At 39.0% G+C, this 19,501-nt stretch overlaps 1 pseudogene; it reads left to right on the top strand.

Annotated features, from left to right (window-relative positions):
* Positions 1-1,348: 1,348 nt before the first annotated feature.
* On the top strand, positions 1,349-17,951 carry LOC132169026 (TMV resistance protein N-like; annotated as a pseudogene).
* The last annotated feature ends 1,550 nt before the right edge of the window (positions 17,952-19,501 follow it).

The raw sequence follows: 19,501 nt of genomic DNA, 5'->3' as shown, positions 1-19,501 counted from the left end.
GGCTGACGTGGTGTAACCACCCAAAGAAAAATGCTTATCACTTTTCTGCTATTACCTTAAAAGGAGTAACTAATTTGGAGTTCCATAGAATCTGTTATAAAAAAACACAGTTTTTATGTAGTAATTAAGTAATGTGTGACTTAGCACTCATAATTATCTTTATAAACCACTCACTCTATATTGGCTACTCCCAATCTTTCTAATGTGGAACTGTTGTTACACGTGGCATGTTCAATTCACCCTTAAATTAATATTAATTAAAAAGAAAAAATAATAAAAATAAAGGACAAATTGAGCATACCAATTTTGTTGAAAAAAAAAAACCCATCAAGGGTGGTAGTTTAATGGCTAGGAATTTCTCAAGTGATCGGAACATGTAATAAGGCGTAGGTTCGAATCTCCACAATAGAGAATCCCCACATATGCCTAATTAATACTAGCCACCTTGATACCCTAGTGGGGCTGAGTTAGGCTATGAAGTCGGACTTGAAGAAGCACTTGCGGTTCACCGTCTAGACCCTTTTTGTGCAGCTCCCAGCAGGCAGATGCTAAGATGATTACGCTTAGATACGATAGCCATAATTGATTTCCCCTTCCTACCATTTTTGAATAGAAATAAATAAATAAATCTACTGAAAAAAATTACAAAATAGGATTTCTCTTTTTACCGGGTGAAGCTAAACAGCACGTTGGCGTGCCACGCACGCCAGTGTAATTTTTTTTTTTTTTATAATTAAAATAAAAAATTTACATTGGCGTGCCACACACGCTAGCGTGCTGTGTATCACGGTCCAACATCACGTCCGGCGTGATGCTCGCCGGGATGGTTTGATATTTTAAAATAATAAAAAATAATATTTTATTATTATAATTATTGAAAAAAAAAAAAAAAAAAAAAATAGCCTAGCGTGCATGAACAGTCATGCACGCCGGCGTTCTTAGTATCACGGCCCGACCAAACTTGTATTCTTTTCTTCCAAACCTGTGTGTCGGCAAATCCACAACACCAAGTAGCCAAAGAATCTGTGTCTCTGTGTTTGCTGAGATGAGCTCAATTTGGGCTTTCATGGCCAATGGGTTAACTTCCCCCTGGCTCTGGCTCTTCCTCAACTTCACCATCCTCACCATCTTCCTCATCTCGCATTTCCGCTCTCACAGAAAACCACAACAGCAACACCAACCCCAACCCAACACAGCCCCGGTCATAGAGTTTCTCCAACCCGGATCTTCCTCCGACCCAACTCACCCGATCAGATCTCCTTCTCTTTTGGGCTTCAATGACTCGTCCGTCCCGAAAATGGATTCTCTAATTCACTCTCAATTTTCTCTAGTAACTAGCAGTCTTGCAACTTCATCATCGGCCTTCTATGGAGCTTCTTCGTCTTCTTCTTCCTCTTATTCTTCCATTCCTCGATGGGATGTGTTCTTGAGTTTCAGGGGCAAAGATACTCGCAAAACTTTTACTGCCCATCTATGCTCGCTTTGCGTCAAAAGGGAATCCACACCTTCATGGACGACAAGCTTAGAAGCGGCGATGAAATTTCACCAGCACTTGTTAAGGCCATTGAAGAGTCAGAGATTTTGATCATTGTACTCTCTAAAAACTACGCATCATCCCGATGGTGTTTGGATGAACTAATAAGGATCCTCGAGTGTAGAAATATAAGGGAGAAACATGTTCTACCATTGTTCTATGACGTAAATCCGTCGGAAGTACGGCATCAAACCAATAGTGTTGGAGAAGCATTCGCTAAACTTGAAAAAAGGTTCAAGGATGATGTAATGAAGGTGAAAGGGTGGAAGACAGCTCTAAAAGAAGTGGCTGATTTGTCCGGAAAGCATTTAGAGAATTACAGGTATTTCTTGATTAAGATAGAAATTCTTTGTGATAAATTATGATTTCTATTATATAGAGTTTCATGATAATTCAAAGAGATAAAAGGAAAGAGAAAAACATGGAGATTTTAGGTGGTTTGGTGTATGACATATGTCAACACGTTAAAGCTTTTTTGGTATATCTTTTCATGATAGTTTGAGTGTCAACAATATTTTACAAGTGATTTGAATATTTTCAAATACTAGCAAATCTCTTAAATTAGGGTAATTAAACAAACCCCTTTATTTAAAGGATACAAATCACCATTTATCATAAAGGATTTTTATCCATATCATTTCTAACTACTTTTGGGCCTTTCATTCTAGACTAGTATATATATTTATTTTCCTTCTAATATGGGGAGGACTTGTAGTCAATATGAGGATTGGGCTATAGGGAGGGGAAGATTATCCCTTACATCATGATTCATAGCCTACCATTGTCATTACTTACGGAGAAAAAAGAAAAAGAAAAAAAATCATTGTAACTACATATTTAATTATTTTATTGTGAAAGTAACTCATTAGATGTTTTGTTATCTTTTTTGTATTGGTAGGAATGAACCTAAATTTATTGATGAAATCATTGAATGGGTGAATTCAATATTAGTGAAAAAGACATTCTTTCAAGTTGCCAAATATCCAGTTGGAATAGAGTCTCGTCTACAACATGTAAACCTACTTTTAGATATTGAGAAGAAAGACAATACATGCTTGGTAGGGATCTTCGGAACTGGTGGAATTGGTAAGACAACTATTGCCAAAGCCATCTACAACTTGATTGCCTCTCAGTTTGAAGGTAGTTGTTTTCTTGAAAACGTTAGAGAAACTTCCAGCCAAATGGATGGCCTGATCCGTTTGCAAAATAAGCTTCTTTCTAAGTTCCTAGGAGACTCAAGTCTAATGATTGACAATCTTGATCAAGGAATTACTTTGTTAAAGCATAGGCTTCACAGTTTGAGGGTGCTTCTAATTCTGGATGATGTGGATCAGCTAGTCCAATTAGAAAAGTTAGCTGGAAAAGGTGATTGGTTTGGCTTAGGAAGTAGAATCATCGTAACAACAAGAGATAAAGATTTACTTCGTGCACATGGAATTGATTCAGTATACCGGGTGAATAACTTGCATAACAATGAAGCTCTTCGGCTCTTTAGTTGACATGCCTTCAAAAGTGATAAACCTGATGACGATTTTGTGAAACTCACAGAACATGTAATAGGTTATGCAAGGGGCCTTCCACTGGCTCTAATAGTGCTGGGTTCGGATCTATTTGGTAAAAGCTTGCATGAATGGAAAAGTGCATTGGATAGGTATAAAAAAATTCCTAATAAAAAAATTCAAGAAATACTTAGAATAAGTTATGATGAGTTGGAGGACACCGTGAAGAATATTTTCCTTGACATTGCATGTTTTTTCAAAAGTGAAAAAGTAGGTTATGTCAGGAAAATACTGGATAGGGGTGATTTCTTTCCAGATTTTGGAATAAAAGTCCTTGTGGATAAATCTCTCATATCTATTGATAAGTTTGATAGATTAACTATGCATGACTTGCTACAAGAAATGGGTAGAGAAATTGTTCGACAAGAATCACCGAATGAACCTGACGAGCACAGTAGATTGTGGTTTCATGAAGATGTTCGTCGTGTCCTAGAAGGAAATAGGGTAAGACTTATGTTAGAAATCTTTTATAATTTACATTTGTTTCGTTTTCATAAGTTAAGCTACTAGAAAAATATTGAACTCTTTAAAATTTTTGCTTAAAAAATGCAGATATATGTATGTGTATACATATATGTTACACAAAAGATTGATTAAGTAGAATGAATTTAATTTTAAACCCAAGTTAAAAATATACCATAATTACAATAGATTCCAACTATTTAACTAGCTGTGTTTTTTTACTTATCAAAAAAACTTGCTATGTTTTCGTAAAACCATTTGGAAAGTTGTTTTCAAATAACATTTCTCAATTTTTACTTTGTTAACAACTCTTTCAAAAAATCTAAATAAAAAAGGACTTTCGAAACCTATTCCAAACATGCCCTTTTGCTACATGTTTGGTAAAAATTTCAAAAACTTTCCATTCTCAAACGTTAAAAACTCTTTTTATACTAGTTAACCAAACATATTTTCAGATGTGATTTTCACCACTAAGCTACCAAACTCTTCTCCATTTTTCCTTAAAAAAAAAGATTTGTTTTAGGTGTACAGGTGTTTTTTTTTTTGATAAGTAATTGTGATATAAAACAAAAGCGCAGAGGGGCGCAACCCATTTACACGGGAAGTATAAAAGAGAGCGCCTAAGAGGGAGAGAAATGGAAGAGAAAATCAGAAAAACTAATCTCTAATGGAGCTAGCCAAGCGGCCGTCCAAGAGTAAAGAGTAAAGAAGAAAAAATTGGTCAATTCCTCTATAGTCCTAGTGGAATTTTCAAAACATCTAGCATTTCTTTCAATCCACATACACCACATAAGACACAGAGGGATCATCTTCCACACAACTGCGCTTTGGGATCATCCTCCCGACCACCAACTATCGAACAAGTCTCTCACCCTGCAAGGCATGACCCAATGCAAACCAAACCGAATAAAGATCGACTACCAAAGAACACTCGCGAGCTCACAGTGGAGAAGAAGATGATCGACTGTCTCTCCGGACTTCTTACACATACAACACCACTCCATAACCACTATGTTCCTCTTACGCAAATTATCATGAGTCAAGATTTTGCCTAGAGCTGCTGTCCACCCAAAAAAAGCCTCTCAAAGGAGCCTTAGTTCGCCAAATGCTCTTCCAAGGAAACACCTCTTGATAGGAGTGGGACAAAGCCTTGTAGAGCGACTTAACCTCAAACTTTCCTTTCTTGGATGAAATCCAGCACATACGATTTGCCACTCCTATGGAAATCTTGCAAGAATACAACCGATCAAAGAAAGGAGAAACCAAATCCAGCTCCCAATCTTGAACGGGCCTAACAAAAATAACATTCCATTAAGCTCTCCCACTCCTCCAAGTAAAATTATCCTTCACCCAAGCTTCTTTATGTCTGGCAATACTAAATAAGGACGGGAAAGCTTGCTTCAAGGAATTCTCCCCACACCAAACATCATGCCAAAAGTGAACTTTCGAGCCCTCCCCCACCTCGAACCGGATCCCTTTGGCAAAAAAATTCAACCCTTGACGAATGTGCTTCCAAAGGCCCACACCATGGGAACCTGAAACCTCCTTCGTGCACCACCCACCTTCCTTGTCTTCATACTTAGCTTTGATAACCTTACACCAAAGAGCCTCGCTCTCATTCGCATATCTCCAAAGCCACTTCCCCAAAAGAGCTTGATTAAATTGGTGCATCTTCCGAATGCCAAGACCTTCATAGCGAAGGGGACGACAAACTTGATTCCAACTTACAAGATGCAACTTAGGCTCATCTCCCATTCCTCCCCACAAGAAATCTCTTTGGACTTTCTCAATCCTTTTAGCTACACTTACAGGAATCGGAAACAAAGACAAGAAATAAGTCGGAAGATTAGCCAAAGTGCTCTTAATAAGAGTTAGGCGACCTCCTTTAGAAAGATACATCCTCTTCCAACCCGCCATCTGACACTCCATCTTTTCAATCACATCATTCCACATAACTGTATCCTTGTACGGCGCCCCTAGAGGGAGACCCAAATACTTCATAGGCAACTCGGCAACACTACACCCAAGGATACTAGCTAATACCCCAATGTTCTCCACCTCACCAATTGCCACAATCTTTGATTTTCCCAGATTCACTCTCAAACCCGATACAGCTTCGAAACATAAAAGAATGAGACGTATATACCGGATTTGCTCAATAGAAGCTTCACAAAAGATCAAAGTATCATCCGCAAATAAAGAGTGAGAGACCATCAAGTCCGATAAAACCCTATTTCCCACCGAGAACCCATTCAAAAGGCCTTGTTCTACTGTCACATTCACCATTTTACTCAAAGCCTCCATAACAAGCACAAACAACAAAGGAGAGAGAGGATCCCCTTTCCGAATTCCCCTCGAACTATTGAAGAAGCCTTCCGGAGAACCATTCACAAGTATGGAAAATCTCACCGACTTAATACACCACTCTATCCAAGCCCTCCACCTCTCTCCAAAACCACACCTATGCAGCAAATATAAAACAAAATCCCAATTGACATGCTCATAGGCCTTTTCCAAGTCCAATTTACAAAGAACACCTGGCTACCCCGATTTCATGCGACTATCCACGCATTCATTGGCAATGAGAATGGAATCTAGGATTTGCCGACCCCCTATAAAGGCATTTTGAGAATAGGAGATGACCTTACCCAAAACAGTTTTCAACCTATTGGCAAGCACGTTAGAAACAATTTTGTACACCCCTCCCACCAAACTGATGGGCCTAAAGTCCTTCATCTCCACCGCTTCCGCCTTCTTCGGAATCAAGGAAATAAAAGTTGCATTCAAGCTCTTCACCAATTGACGTCTTCGATAGAACTCAGCAAAAACCGCCATAACATCTTGTTTAATTACTTCCCAACAAGCTTGAAAAAAAGCCATGGAAAAGCCATCTGGACCCGAGGCCTTGTCACCATCCATGCTCTTTACCACCTCCCAAACCTCCTTTTCCTCAAAATCTCTTTCTAACCACCTATTATCCTCCTCATCAATAGACAAAAATGGTTGGTTATCCATTCTAGGACGCCAAGTGCTTTGTTCCGAGTATAAGCCTTGATAGTACTGCACTATGTGATCTTTTATTGCAGCTGGGTCCCCTGATAATTGACCATTGATACTAAGCACCTCCACACGATTGCCCCTACGATGAGAATTAGCCATCTTGTGGAAGAAACGAGTATTTCGATCCCCCTCCTTGAGCCACAAAGCTCTCGATTTTTGTCTCCAATGAATTTCCTCACACAACAAGGTGTTCTCCAACTCTTTCAACAAGTCTGCCTTCCGACTCTTCTCCTCCTGGTCTAAACCTCTCGACTCTGCCACCTCATCCAGCTCTTCAATACCTCCCAACAGCTCTTTCTTTTTCCTCCCAATATCCTCAAACACCTCCTCATTCCATTTTCTCAAGTCCATTTTAAGGGATTTCAATTTATTAGCAAGCACATAACTAGGTAAACCCTCAAACGAATACGACCCCCACCAATTAGAAACCTTATCCACAAAACCCTCTGCTTTAAGCCACATATTTTCAAATTTAAAAGACTTATTACCTCCACAAGGGGTCCCACAATCCAACAATAAAGGAAAGTGATCGGAAAGCAGGCGTTGAAGTCTCCTCTGTAACACTGCTGGGTAATGGTCTTCCCATTCCGGAGAAAGCAAAAACCGATCAATCCTCGACCAACTCTCATTTTCTTGGTTATTAGACCAAGTAAATTGACCCCCCATCATCGGAATATCCACCAAATTGTTCTCTGAAATGAAATCTGAGAAGTCCATCATGCCCGAAGAGTAATAAGAACCACTAGATCGCTCACTAGGAAATCGTACCATATTGAAATCCCCACCCAAACACCAAGGGATCTCCCACACACTCAACAAACCAGCCAACTCTTCCCAAAGAGCCCTTCTCTCCCCTTCCTCATTCGGCCCATACACCCCCCCAAACGCCCAAACCCAATTATCTTCCACATTTTGGAAAGAACAAGCCAAAGTGAAATGCCCCACACACTCCTCCTTGCAATCCACTACCCTCCTATCCCACATCAATAACATCCCCCCCGACAAACCATTAGAACTTTTGTACTTCCACCCTACATGTTGACCTCCCCATAAACTATGAATCACCTCACGGGAAAAAACCTCCATCTTAGTCTCAATCAAACACACTAAATCCGCTTTCCATTCTTTCAATAGACCCCTAATGCGTAGCCTTTTTTTGAGGGCATTCAACCCTCTCACATTCCATACTACAATGTTAAGCTTCATGATCCACCAAATCCACCCTCTCACCTTCCTCTAATTCCTCAATTCCATTGGATTCAGGAACACAAGCCGAAATACCCCCCAAGCCAGAATCATGCTGCAATCTAGAAACTTCAATAGCATTGAACAAGGCCTCCAACTCCTCCTTTCTCCCCTCATCCGAGATACCAATTTTAGGACAGAATTGTATACAATTATTAACTACCCACCTGGATGAAATCGCATCTGACCCTAACTCCTCCAAGCCTAGTATGTCTGAACCACTGTCCTCAACCCTGCCTGATCCCTGCCTCACAATCTCGAATTCCTTTATATGATCCAGTCTGGCCTGACCCACTTGACTCAACTGACCCAAAATCATAGCCTCCCCCACACAATCCTGCTGTTCCTCACCCCCCACGACTGTCCCCACCTTCCGGCGAAAGGAGCTCCCCCTCAGAATCTGCCCTAGGACCACTCCCGCGCCTATCCCAGTCTCTCCTGTCTCCAAAGGTCTCTTCGGCGACCTCTGACTATACCCCGACGACGACAGCATCTCCGGTACTCTCTGCGAGACTACCGGTGTCGGCCCAAGGATCTCTTTCGTCTACCCATATGCCGGAGCTGCGGCTTCTAGCAAACCCACCTGTGCCATGTCCCATTTCTGTAGCCCCCTCTTCCTCCTCCTATAGGTCACCAGGTTCTTGTCTTCACCATTAGGCTGGGTCTTCTTCGCAGGACTTACGACCTTTAAGTCGCTGGTTCTAGTCCCGGCCAGGAAAACTCCCGCATCTCGTACATATATGCCGCTAAACTCCCTGAGATTCCCTACGGTTGCTGACCCAGTCCCCCCTTCCCCCAATGCTTCTCCTGCGACCATCGGCGCACTCACCGGAGTAGCCGAGAGTTTTTTAGGGGCCTCCGTAGAACCCAATGCAGCTGGGAAACTAAAAGCTCGTGGTCCAGCTTTGAATGGGCTAGAGCTAGAGCCCGCGCCTGAGGCCACGTTACCTTTGGGTTTAAACACCATTTTCTTTTAAACCTTCAGCCTACTAATGGGCTTCCATATTCTTTCTCCTGGCCCAATTTTCATCTTCCCTTTCATTTCTACCTTACCCTTTCCATCATCTTGCTTAGCTGCCGGCCCAAGTCCACTGAAACTCATCTGTTTTAACACCTTATCAATCCGTGTCATCCCCACGTCACATTCCTTCTTCAGACGCTTCAACAGTTCTTTCATGTTGAGGAGCTCGATGCCTACCTTAGAGTAGGTCTTCCCCGCATGGTACTCCATCCCCTCCCGTCCCTTCATGCACTCAGGACCAGACAACAACGCCACCTGCTCCGCTGGCTTTACTGTAACATTCGCCGGAGCTGAAGACGAGGATCCCACGCAACCTTCATCCTTCATAACGGTCAGACCATTCTTTACCGGATTTTGCACAGACTTTGCCGGCCAGAAAATCTTTGTCGGCACGCCCCCAACGCCTCCCTGAGCCATCGCCACATCTTGGGTCTTCTTCGGGAATACCAAGTTCTTGCCATAATTCTAAAAATAACCTCGCCGATCCTGAGCATGGCCGAAGGTGCAATCAACCTGGTTTTCCTTCGACTGCAATCTTACTGTCTCTGCATAGCTTCTCTTCTTCTTATCCTCGTTATCTCCCTTTTCTCCCCTAAACTCTCTATACTCTGTGAACACACGGTTTCCCTCGAGAGATGCGTTAGCCATTTTCATTTCCTTGGTAAAGCGATCCCACCCAAACCCATGGCGTCCTTCAGGAATGATGATCGAGCCACACCTACTTCTACCATCAAATTCCTCCACTGTCAAAAAACAGCCATGCCTATTTGAGCACTTTTGGGCAATTATTCTAGGATATCCAGCCCTGGATTGATCCCAAAATACAACAGAGTTGTCCACAACCACCAATTCATCCCCTATACGCACCAACCAAGCTAGTTCATCTTTTTTTAAGAAAATGGACCTTTTGAATCTTTTACTTCTCTAAAAAATCCTCACCCCTGATGCCCTTACCTTGATCAACACCTCAAATTCCTTAGACTCCACTGTCCATCTCCTCGGCCCCGCCATAGCACAGCCTCCAGCTATCACCAACCACAACACACGCGCCCCCACGCGCCGACACAGCTCCCAGCACTCAGCACTCTCTACTACAATAGCTCAGAATTAAGCCACCAAAATCTTTAATTACATGTATAACAAATGAAAACAGTACTCACTAAAAACAAAAATGAAAACAGTAAAAATCTTTTTAAAAAAATTTTGGGCGGTACTACTGGCTTAATGACAGCTTGTTGGTGGCCACAAGACAAAATTGGCAGCCTCCAGGTGGGAACCAGGCTGCCATAACACCATGATGGCGGCCTGACAGTGGCTGTCTCCACCGGCCACCACTGTGGGGCAAGACCTTTTTTTTTTTGAACTTTTAATTTTTTTTTTCTTTTATTTTGTAAAAGTATATCTCAAACTGGTTTTTAGAAAAACACTACTCAAATTTTTATCAAACCAATTTTCTTTTGTGGACTCCCCATGCAACTTTTACAAAAATATGATCCTCACCAAATAAATTCCCAATTTTTACCTTTTCAAAACCGGAAATACTTCCAAAACTTTACCAAATGGGCATCCACTCTCAATAATTTGTTGTCCTTTTACAATGATTAATAAATTAAATTTGATGACTAATATTACAAAAGAGCTGAATAAATGGAATGCTTTTAATTAAGAACAAATTTCTCATTTTGAAAATCTATATATATATATATATATAAAATTTTGACATAACAAGAATTATAATTCTAGCAAGTTTTTATATGGAGAACTTTATGTTATGATTTTGCAGCTACACTTAACTATACATTGTCTTGCTAGGGAACAAACAAAGTTGAAGGCATATTAATAGATTTGCCCTAACCGGACATGATACACTTGAGTTCTAAAGCCTTCAAGAAGATGAAAAGGCTTAGACTGTTTATAAGCCGTAATGCACACTTTTCTGAAGAGCCTACTTTTCACTCTAATGAGTTAGGATTACTTGATTGGTCTGAATATCCTGAAGAATCTTTTAAATCCAATTTTTGTGGAAACAATATTGTTGTTTTGAGAATATCTTATAGTCATCTCAAGGGATTGGAGGGAGTCCAGGTAAAACTATTGTTTTTAATTATTATTTCTTTGTTTGAATTCTGTTGTGAACTTCTTTCAAAGTTCAAACTAATTTGTTTCCACTTTTTCTTGACAGCATTTTCAAAACTTGACAACTATGGATTTCTATTATTGTAAATTCCTTGAAAAAATTCCTGATGTTTCAAGGATCCCAAATTTAGAGTCATTAAAACTTGTTGGTTGCAAAAATCTAGTTGAGGTTCATAGTTCTATTGGATTCCTAAATAAGCTCGTTGATTTGAGCCTTGATTGCTGCTCTAATCTTAGAAGTTTTCCGAGAAGCCTCAAGTTGAGATCTCTAAAATCTCTCCACTTTTTTGGTTGCTCAAGGCTTAAGAACTTTCCTAAAATTGAGTGTCAAATGGAATGTTTAGAGGATATCAACTTTAGTGAAACTGGTATAGAGGAATTGCCTTCATCCATTGGGTACCTCGTTGGGGTTAAAAAATTACATTTAAATGGTTGCAAAAACCTTACGAATATTCCATATAGCATTCATCAAATGCAACATTTAGTGGAACTTTCTCTTAATGGTTGTATAGACATAAAAGAACTACCTTCATCCATTGGGTACCTGGGTAGAATTGAAATATTAGATCTAAGCAACTGCACAAACCTTATGAATCTTCTAGATAGCATTCATCAGTTGCAACATTTAGAGGGACTTTCTCTTAGTGGTTGTACTAGCATAAAAGAACTGCCTTCATCCACTGGGTACTTGGGTAGGATTGAAATGTTAGATCTAGGCAATTGCACAAACCTTATGAATCTTCCAGATAGCATTCATCAGTTGCAACATTTAGAGGAACTTTCTCTCGACAACTGTTCAAAAGTCAAGTTTCTACAGAAGGTGGAGCATAATACACAATCCACATCCTCTATTATATCCACAAAGGAATATGCAATTTCATCACGAACAAAATTACTCGAACTGTTACCTTCGAAAGATACGAGCGATTCTAATGATGATTCTTCCTCAATAGTGCTTCCGAAACTTCGAGACTTGAATCTTAGAAATTGTGCCCTATCATAATCAAATTTCTTTAGGACGCTTGATTGTGGCTTCGCGTTGTACAGATTAAACCTAACTGGGAGTGATATTGTTACCCTTCCTTAATGCATTGAAAGTTTTGTTGGATTGAAGTCCCTCTATTTGAATGAATGCAAGCAACTTCGAGAAATTCTAGGACTTTCACCAAATGTAGAAGATGTGTTTGCTTGGGGGTGCGTGTCATTGGAAATATTTTTAGAACCTAGAAGATCTCAATTGTTTAATATGTCCGACCCACCAGAGCATGTGGGGGTTGGAACGGTAATTCCAGCACAGCAATCGTTGAGATCTCTAGATCTATCAAGTAGCGCTATTGTTAGCCTTCCTACATGGTTCAACAAACTTGTTGGCTTGACGACGCTTACTTTGGAAAATTGCAAGCCACTTCGAGAAATTCTAGGACTTCCACCAAATGTAGAAAATGTGTATGCTAAGGGGTGTGTGTCATTGGAAATATTTTTAGAAAATGTTAGAGGATCTCACTTGTTTAATACGTTGGACCCACTAGAACCTGTGGGGGTTGGAACAGTAATTCCAACACAACAATTGTTGAGATCTCTAGATCTATCCGGTAGTGCTATTGTTAGCATTCCTACATGGTTCAGCAGACTTGTTGGCTTGAAGACGCTTACTTTGGAAGATTGCAAGCAGCTTCGAGAAATTTCAGAACTTCCTCCAAATGTAGAAAATGTGTATGCTAGGGGGTGTGTGTCATTGGAAATATTTTTAGAAAAGGCTAGAAGATCTCAATTGTTTAATATGTCGGACCCACCAGAGCCTGTGGGGGTTGGAACCGTAATTCCAGCACAAAAATCGTTAAGATATCTAAATCTATCAGGTAGCGCTATTGTTAGCCTTCCTCTATGGTTCAATAGATTTGTTGGATTGAAGAGTCTTTACTTGAAAGGTTGCAAGCAACTTCAAGAAATTTCAGAACTTCCTCCAAATATAGAACGGGTAATTTTGTGTCGATGCACGTCATTGAAAAGACTTCAATTTAATATATACGATTTACCAAGGCTTCAATGGATTGACTTGTTTGAGTGCCCTGAACATATAAGGAATGATGTACCAATTCATTTACTGGGCGAGGTATCTCTCTCTCTCTCTCTCTCTCTCTCTCTCTCATATATAAATTTAATTTTATATGTGTGTGTGTGTGTGTCATGTTCGTAAGCGCATATAAGTGGCGGTGTGGTTTTGCATGGGTTTCGTTGGTGGCAATGATTATATTGGGAGTAGCTAAGTGTGCTATCATTTCTGGCTGTATATCATCTATTACTTGTATATCCTTTCTTGGTGTGTATCATCTCTTCTTGTATGCAAGTCCCTGTACCACAAGTGATATCAATATAACTATTATTCAATTCACCTTTAGATTTTGTCAGGGTACCAGAGAAATGAGATTGAATTATTCATGTTTGAAGTTTATTGTGGTTTTGGATCTTTAAGTCATCATGACTTCAGGCCACAAGGAAATTTCTTCTTATTCTTCTTCAGTACATGCAAATGCTGAGGCTGAGGAATCCTCTACCCCTTCTTTCTACACCATGCTTATAATCCACGAGCCATGTTGGTTTCACAACCTGGCTCATTCACTTCAGCATTTTTACTACCCCTTCAAATTAAAGTTACTTTTTTTTTTTTTTTACTTATCAAAAAAAAAAGTTACCTTTATTTGAGGGTCTTGTTCGTGCTTTTATAATTTTTTGCTTTGTATTTTTTGTTGCATAAATTCATAAGCCATGATAAATAATACTAGAGGACCTGCTAGGCATATTTCAGGATTTCATTTTGCTTTGGGTTTGTCGTTATGCAGGATTTGCGTAATGTGGCTGGCAAGTCACATGCTGCAAATTTCCACTTCAAATTTCATGCTAGCTAGTGGCGTTACTCTCCATAGCAACTCATAATCGACCTAACATGATGTAGTGGTGTTACTCTCCATAGACAATTTATAACCAGATTTTTCGTATGTTCCATGAAATCTACCAAATATACTTACTATTCAGATAATACCCATCAGCAGGCAGCTGGGAACTTATAAACAGAAAAAATAAAGAAAATATTTGGTTTTTTGTGAAGGGCATATTGTTATAGTGGACGATCCCACCATAATAATGACAGAAGTAATATCGTTAATTCATGAATGTGATTAGATCTTATGATCAATCAAAGGACAAAAGAATTAGAGGAATTGGGTGGAACCTGTCTTCAATGATATGGTAAATGGTGGGTTCCTTAATATGCATTATTGGTGTGTGTTAGTTATCAGATCATGCAGTCAATTCGTGTTCTTTGGAAGATATATAGCATATGTGGTCTAACCTTTTTGGCTTGAAATATGACCATTTCTCAATTCTCAGACCAATCCCATTAATCTTTATGCATGTGGTTCATGAAACACCAATCTCATCTATTAAGAAGAAAAAGAAAAAGAAACAAGTGTTTATTATTTCCATTCTTACTGGAACTCTATTTGAAAGTTCTGATAGAGGAAATAAAATTGTGAAACGCATGCAGTCAAAAAATCTGTGCTGGAAATTTGATTTTAGAAAAAAAGTATTGAAACCAGATTTTCAGCATATTAATGTAAATATTTCCCTAGAGATTACGTTTTGGGTTTGGCCATCTAATTCTAATCCATCAATTTCAAAATACAGAAAGGGTGGGTGCAGCCTATAAGTGGGATATCTCTTTGTTCTTGTAGTAGCACGTTTTGCTTTTAACCCCATGTGCTTCAACCCTGAAGGAACTAATTAAAGATCAAGCGGTCACTAATTAAGGTGGTCAAAGTTTGTTGCTGCTATTATTGTTGAGTATACATGTATGAATTAAAAAAATAAAAAATTTAAAAAATAAAAAATAAATAAATAAATAAATAAATAAAAAATAAAAAGAAGAAGAAAGAAGATCGAGTCTCATATTGAAAAGATATCATAAATGTGAATGGTTAATATAGTATAATTGGACTCAAATTTATAGGCTTAAGTTTTTGGATTAACTCATGTCCCAATATACATCAAAACGTGAAGGAATGATTAATTAATTCCTCATATTAATCTAGTAAAGTGTTCTATTTGGTTAGGGTAAGTTTGATACTTAGGCTTTAAATCAAGATGTTTATTAATTTTGAAGAATCAAGAATATTATTCGGTGTGGGCGTCACCTTGATATAAATGATTCTGGAAGGGCAGAGGAATGGTACTCTTATTTTGCACGGGTTTCATGGTGATGCATTATCAACTTGTTTGTCAAGTTGTCAATTCATATAATACTGCAAATTTCCACTTCCAATTTCATGCTAGGGTTGTACACTACCCTACTGTGTATTGCATTTCTGCTCTGCCTGTTTGAATTGTTGTGGTTCCATTTCTTTAAATCGTATACTCCCTTATTAGTTGCAGTTAGAGAATTCTATTGTGTTTCTGCTTGCCATACGTCTGCTGTTAGTCATCAAAGATTCTTTTCTATTGTGAAATTGATCTGTGAATGTGTTATCATTACCTTCTATCATGGGCTCTCTTAGTCTTTTGTGATATAAGTGTTTTGATTGTGTGCAAATTTAATGTGACAGGTGCCTCATTTACGTTATGGTTATGATTATTAACGACACTTAATGTTTCTCCCGACAATTCAAAACCAGTGCCACATTCAGATAATGATGAAAATACTCTCTATTTTGAGAAAATCTCTATTTTATAGAGCCAAAATGCATTTTCTTTCAGCTCTTGCCCACCACCAAGCACTTCCGCCACCGAACGCCACCCTAAGCCACCACCGGCGACACCGTCACATCACCAGCTTGAAATCCGGCCGAACATCACCCACGCTGCTCATCGCCTCCAACAACCCCAACTCTTCTCCTCTGTCTACTGTTAGTGCCTCTCTCTGCCGGCCACCAGAGGAGCCAAATTTTTCTCTCTTTTTGTACCACTCTCTTTGTTCGTCTCTACATCCTTGCCACTCCATATCAGCAGCATGTAGCACACTGGCTTAGAGGAAAGCGTGAAAATGACAAACAGAATTTGATTCTTTGAACTGAACACCAGAGCTAAGATCGCCTCGGTAGGGCTCGGCACATGGCAATCCGACCTTGTGCTCGTCAGCAAAGCTGTTGCCACCGCCATCAAGGTCTTCTTCTTGTTCACCTTCTTTATTTCTCACCGTATGATAATTTCGCTGACGATGATGAACATGATCATAATGATTAATTATTTGAATTCTCTTTCATCCAATTACATGCTTACTTGTACTACAGGTTGGGTAACGCCATAACAATTGTGCTCAGATATACGACATTGACAAAGAGGTAAAAAAAAAAAAAAAAAAAAAAAAGATATCCATGGTGGTTTTAATTTGTTAACCAAGTTTTATTAATTAATGTGAAAATATTAAACAGCAATATCAAATTCTTTCTTTCTTAATCTCTTGTTGAGCTCATTCTTTATAGTTTTTTGCCTTATCTTCAAGGTCAGAGCTAGTGTCGTAAAAGATTTCCCTATCTTTTACTGGGATCTAATCATGAAGTGTCCAATTGATCCTATTTGACGTGATTGCAGGATTATGGAGTAACTCTGCAATTGCCTATTTAAGTGTCATCAAGGTTGTGTAAATTCCTGCAGCAAATAGGTAATGTGACAAATTTTCAAATGGTTTGAAAAAAGAAAACACATGAACAATAAATTTCAAAAATTACAGTCATATCAATTTCTACTGAAATTGGCAGTTGTACAGGAGTTCCTTATACGGGTAGGAACTGCACAATAACATATTAGACGCATTGCTATTTGTCGACATTATTTTGTCCTAGGCATTCAAAGATTTATTTAACCTAATTTCAAAATTATTTTTCATTGTCTTCCTCCTAACATATATAGTCTCCATCTCCATTTACCTTTATATTTAAGATACATTCATTAATTCTCCAAATAAAAAATAATTCATCAAATAAAATTTAGCAATTTCAAACCATAAATAAACTGTCCATCTAAAGTCTCTACAAAACTATAAGGAGTAAAATATGAATGATAGTGAAAAAGTAACCAATGATACTAATGGCCAATAATGAATTCACATTGTCTGGTTAAATAGTCATCAGGCAAAGGACCCAATTGAGGAGACAACAATGAGGATGACGACAACAAGAATTGGACATGATTAAATGAAGTTTTTTGCATATGAGGTGACCAAGTTAAAAAAATAAAAATAAAAAATTAATGTACCACTTAAATGTAAGAAAACTCCACAGCAGAGGAATGTGCTTGTGCCCTTTTAAGAGACACTGATCCCAGTTTTGCCTCGTTTCATAAACTCTTCAGTTTTAGCTTCTTTTGCTTATAAAGATCTCTCCTTAGAGAATTCCTACTAAACTCCTCAAAGTCTAGCTAAAATAACAAAATCTTATTTTATTGTTTTAGCTAGCCAGTTTTCAAAGGAACTAAATACAAAACTCTCTTTTAAAAAATTGCCCCATCTGATCATGGGGAGTTCCTGTCTATGATGACAAGGAAGGCTTTTTGTTTCTCCTCTCTCTCACATTCACACACACATACACATGTATCCTTAATCACACACATAATATGACTGATGTTCCATCTCTAATCTTCCATGCATGATGTTGTTTGAATTGTTGGTGCTCAGGTTGGGGTTCAGATTGGGCCTCAATCTTGAAGACAAGGGAAGATTTCAGTTTGGGTTTTGCTTTCCCAGCTAACAAATGCATGGAATTAATTGATGTATCCTATTCATGAGATTGATGTATACGAAATTTTTCGTTTTCAGGATTTGAAGCAGAAACTATTGCCAACCTCAAAGACCGGCGGTGGTGCGGGTGACCTTTGGCCGAATTTCGAGCTGCCGGATTTAGCATGGTGGGTGTCGCTGGTGGTGGTGGTAGTGGGCCGAGGCTGAGGTGAGGGGAAGGGAGCAGTGTGGGAGAAGATGAGAGGGAAAAGTTTTGATCGAAAAAAAAAAAGTAAAATTTCGAACCCTAACATGCTTTACTCTAGTGTGATTTTGAATTTTTATTTTATTTTTTATTTTAATAAGATAACCCTGGTTCAGTTAACCAAGACATGTCACCTATTACAAATTATTTACGGAGAAAGAGGTGTTCCATAGCATTACCCCTTGGGACATGTAACTAAGCCAGGTCAAATCATGTATGGTTGGATTACAATGGTTCATACTATTCTCAACTAAAGACGACGAAAAATCTTTGAGTTAAATTTAAGTACATGGATGGATTTGGTAACCATTCAAAGTCAGTTTTCTTTAAAAGTTGCGGATTCCATATAAAACAAAGATATGAAAAGAAGCAATAGATTTAATGGATGGTATCCGACTTTCTAAGAGACTTCATGATGATGATGATTGTTGATGCATTTGTTTGGGTTAGGTTCTTCATTTTGTCTTCTAGATTAGACACCTAAGGCTTGATGATGGTAGGGTCTTCAAAGATCACTGCAAAATAAGACTAGGTGAAAAGATCTTTGGCCGGAGCCGACTACCCTTCGATGCTTAAGTCAACATGTGTAGAATGATAGAGGAAGATGATAGAAGTTGTGTTTCTGCTTGTCTTACCTCTTTGGTCGTTCCTTACTGCTATTTATATGCCTATCCTTCTAGTTGAATTGTAAAAGTTAATTGAAGAGTTGACATAGGAGACAGTAAAAGGGAGAGAGAAGAGAGAAAATGTGTGAGTTTTGGGACTACTGTAAAAGCCCCCTCACTGTAGCACATTATATTAGGGTAAAAATAACAAGATTACAAGAATGCCCTTGAGTTATCAAAATAAAGAGCGAATATAAAATATAGCAACTCCAACAATAAATCTCGAATAAAATGACAATCAACGTCGATGTGCATGGTACACTCATGGAAAACATAATTGTTAGCAACAAAAATAGCGTCCTGATTGTCACAGTGCACTTGTATAAGAGTAGGAACATCAAGACCTAATTCATGAAGAAGAAAGCGAACCAATAACATCTCGGAAGCAATTTGAGCCATAACTCTATGTTCAGCTTCAGCACTAGAACGGGCAACAACATTCTGCTTTTTTTTTTTTGATAAGTAATGTTGTATATCAAAAACACAAAGGGGTACAACCCGAATACACAAGAAATATAAAAGGAGAACGCCTAAGAACACCCACAAGAGACCCAAGCTCACGAGGAGCACCCACAAAAGACCCAAAACAGACCCACCCAAGAAACCTCAAAAGCAAACACCCACAAGAAACACCCTACACCTAGGGCTACAACCCGATAGACATGCCCTTCCTTCTCACAAAAACCCGCAAAAGCGGACACCCACAAGAATCATCCTATACGTATGGCTACACCCCAATAGTCTTGCCCTTCCTTCCCCAAGCAGGCTCGCTAGCTATACCATAGTTAATGGAGCTCTCTAAGTTTAGCAGCTCTCTCTCGCCCTTCTTCCGAGGTTGCCTCACTTCT

This window comes from Corylus avellana, chromosome 1 (assembly GCF_965113065.1).
Source record: "Corylus avellana chromosome 1, dhCorAvel1.hap1.2, whole genome shotgun sequence".
Classification (NCBI taxonomy): Eukaryota; Viridiplantae; Streptophyta; class Magnoliopsida; order Fagales; family Betulaceae; genus Corylus; species Corylus avellana.
Note: the sequence above shows the minus strand (reverse complement) of the source record. Positions and strands in the feature narration are given on the sequence as shown.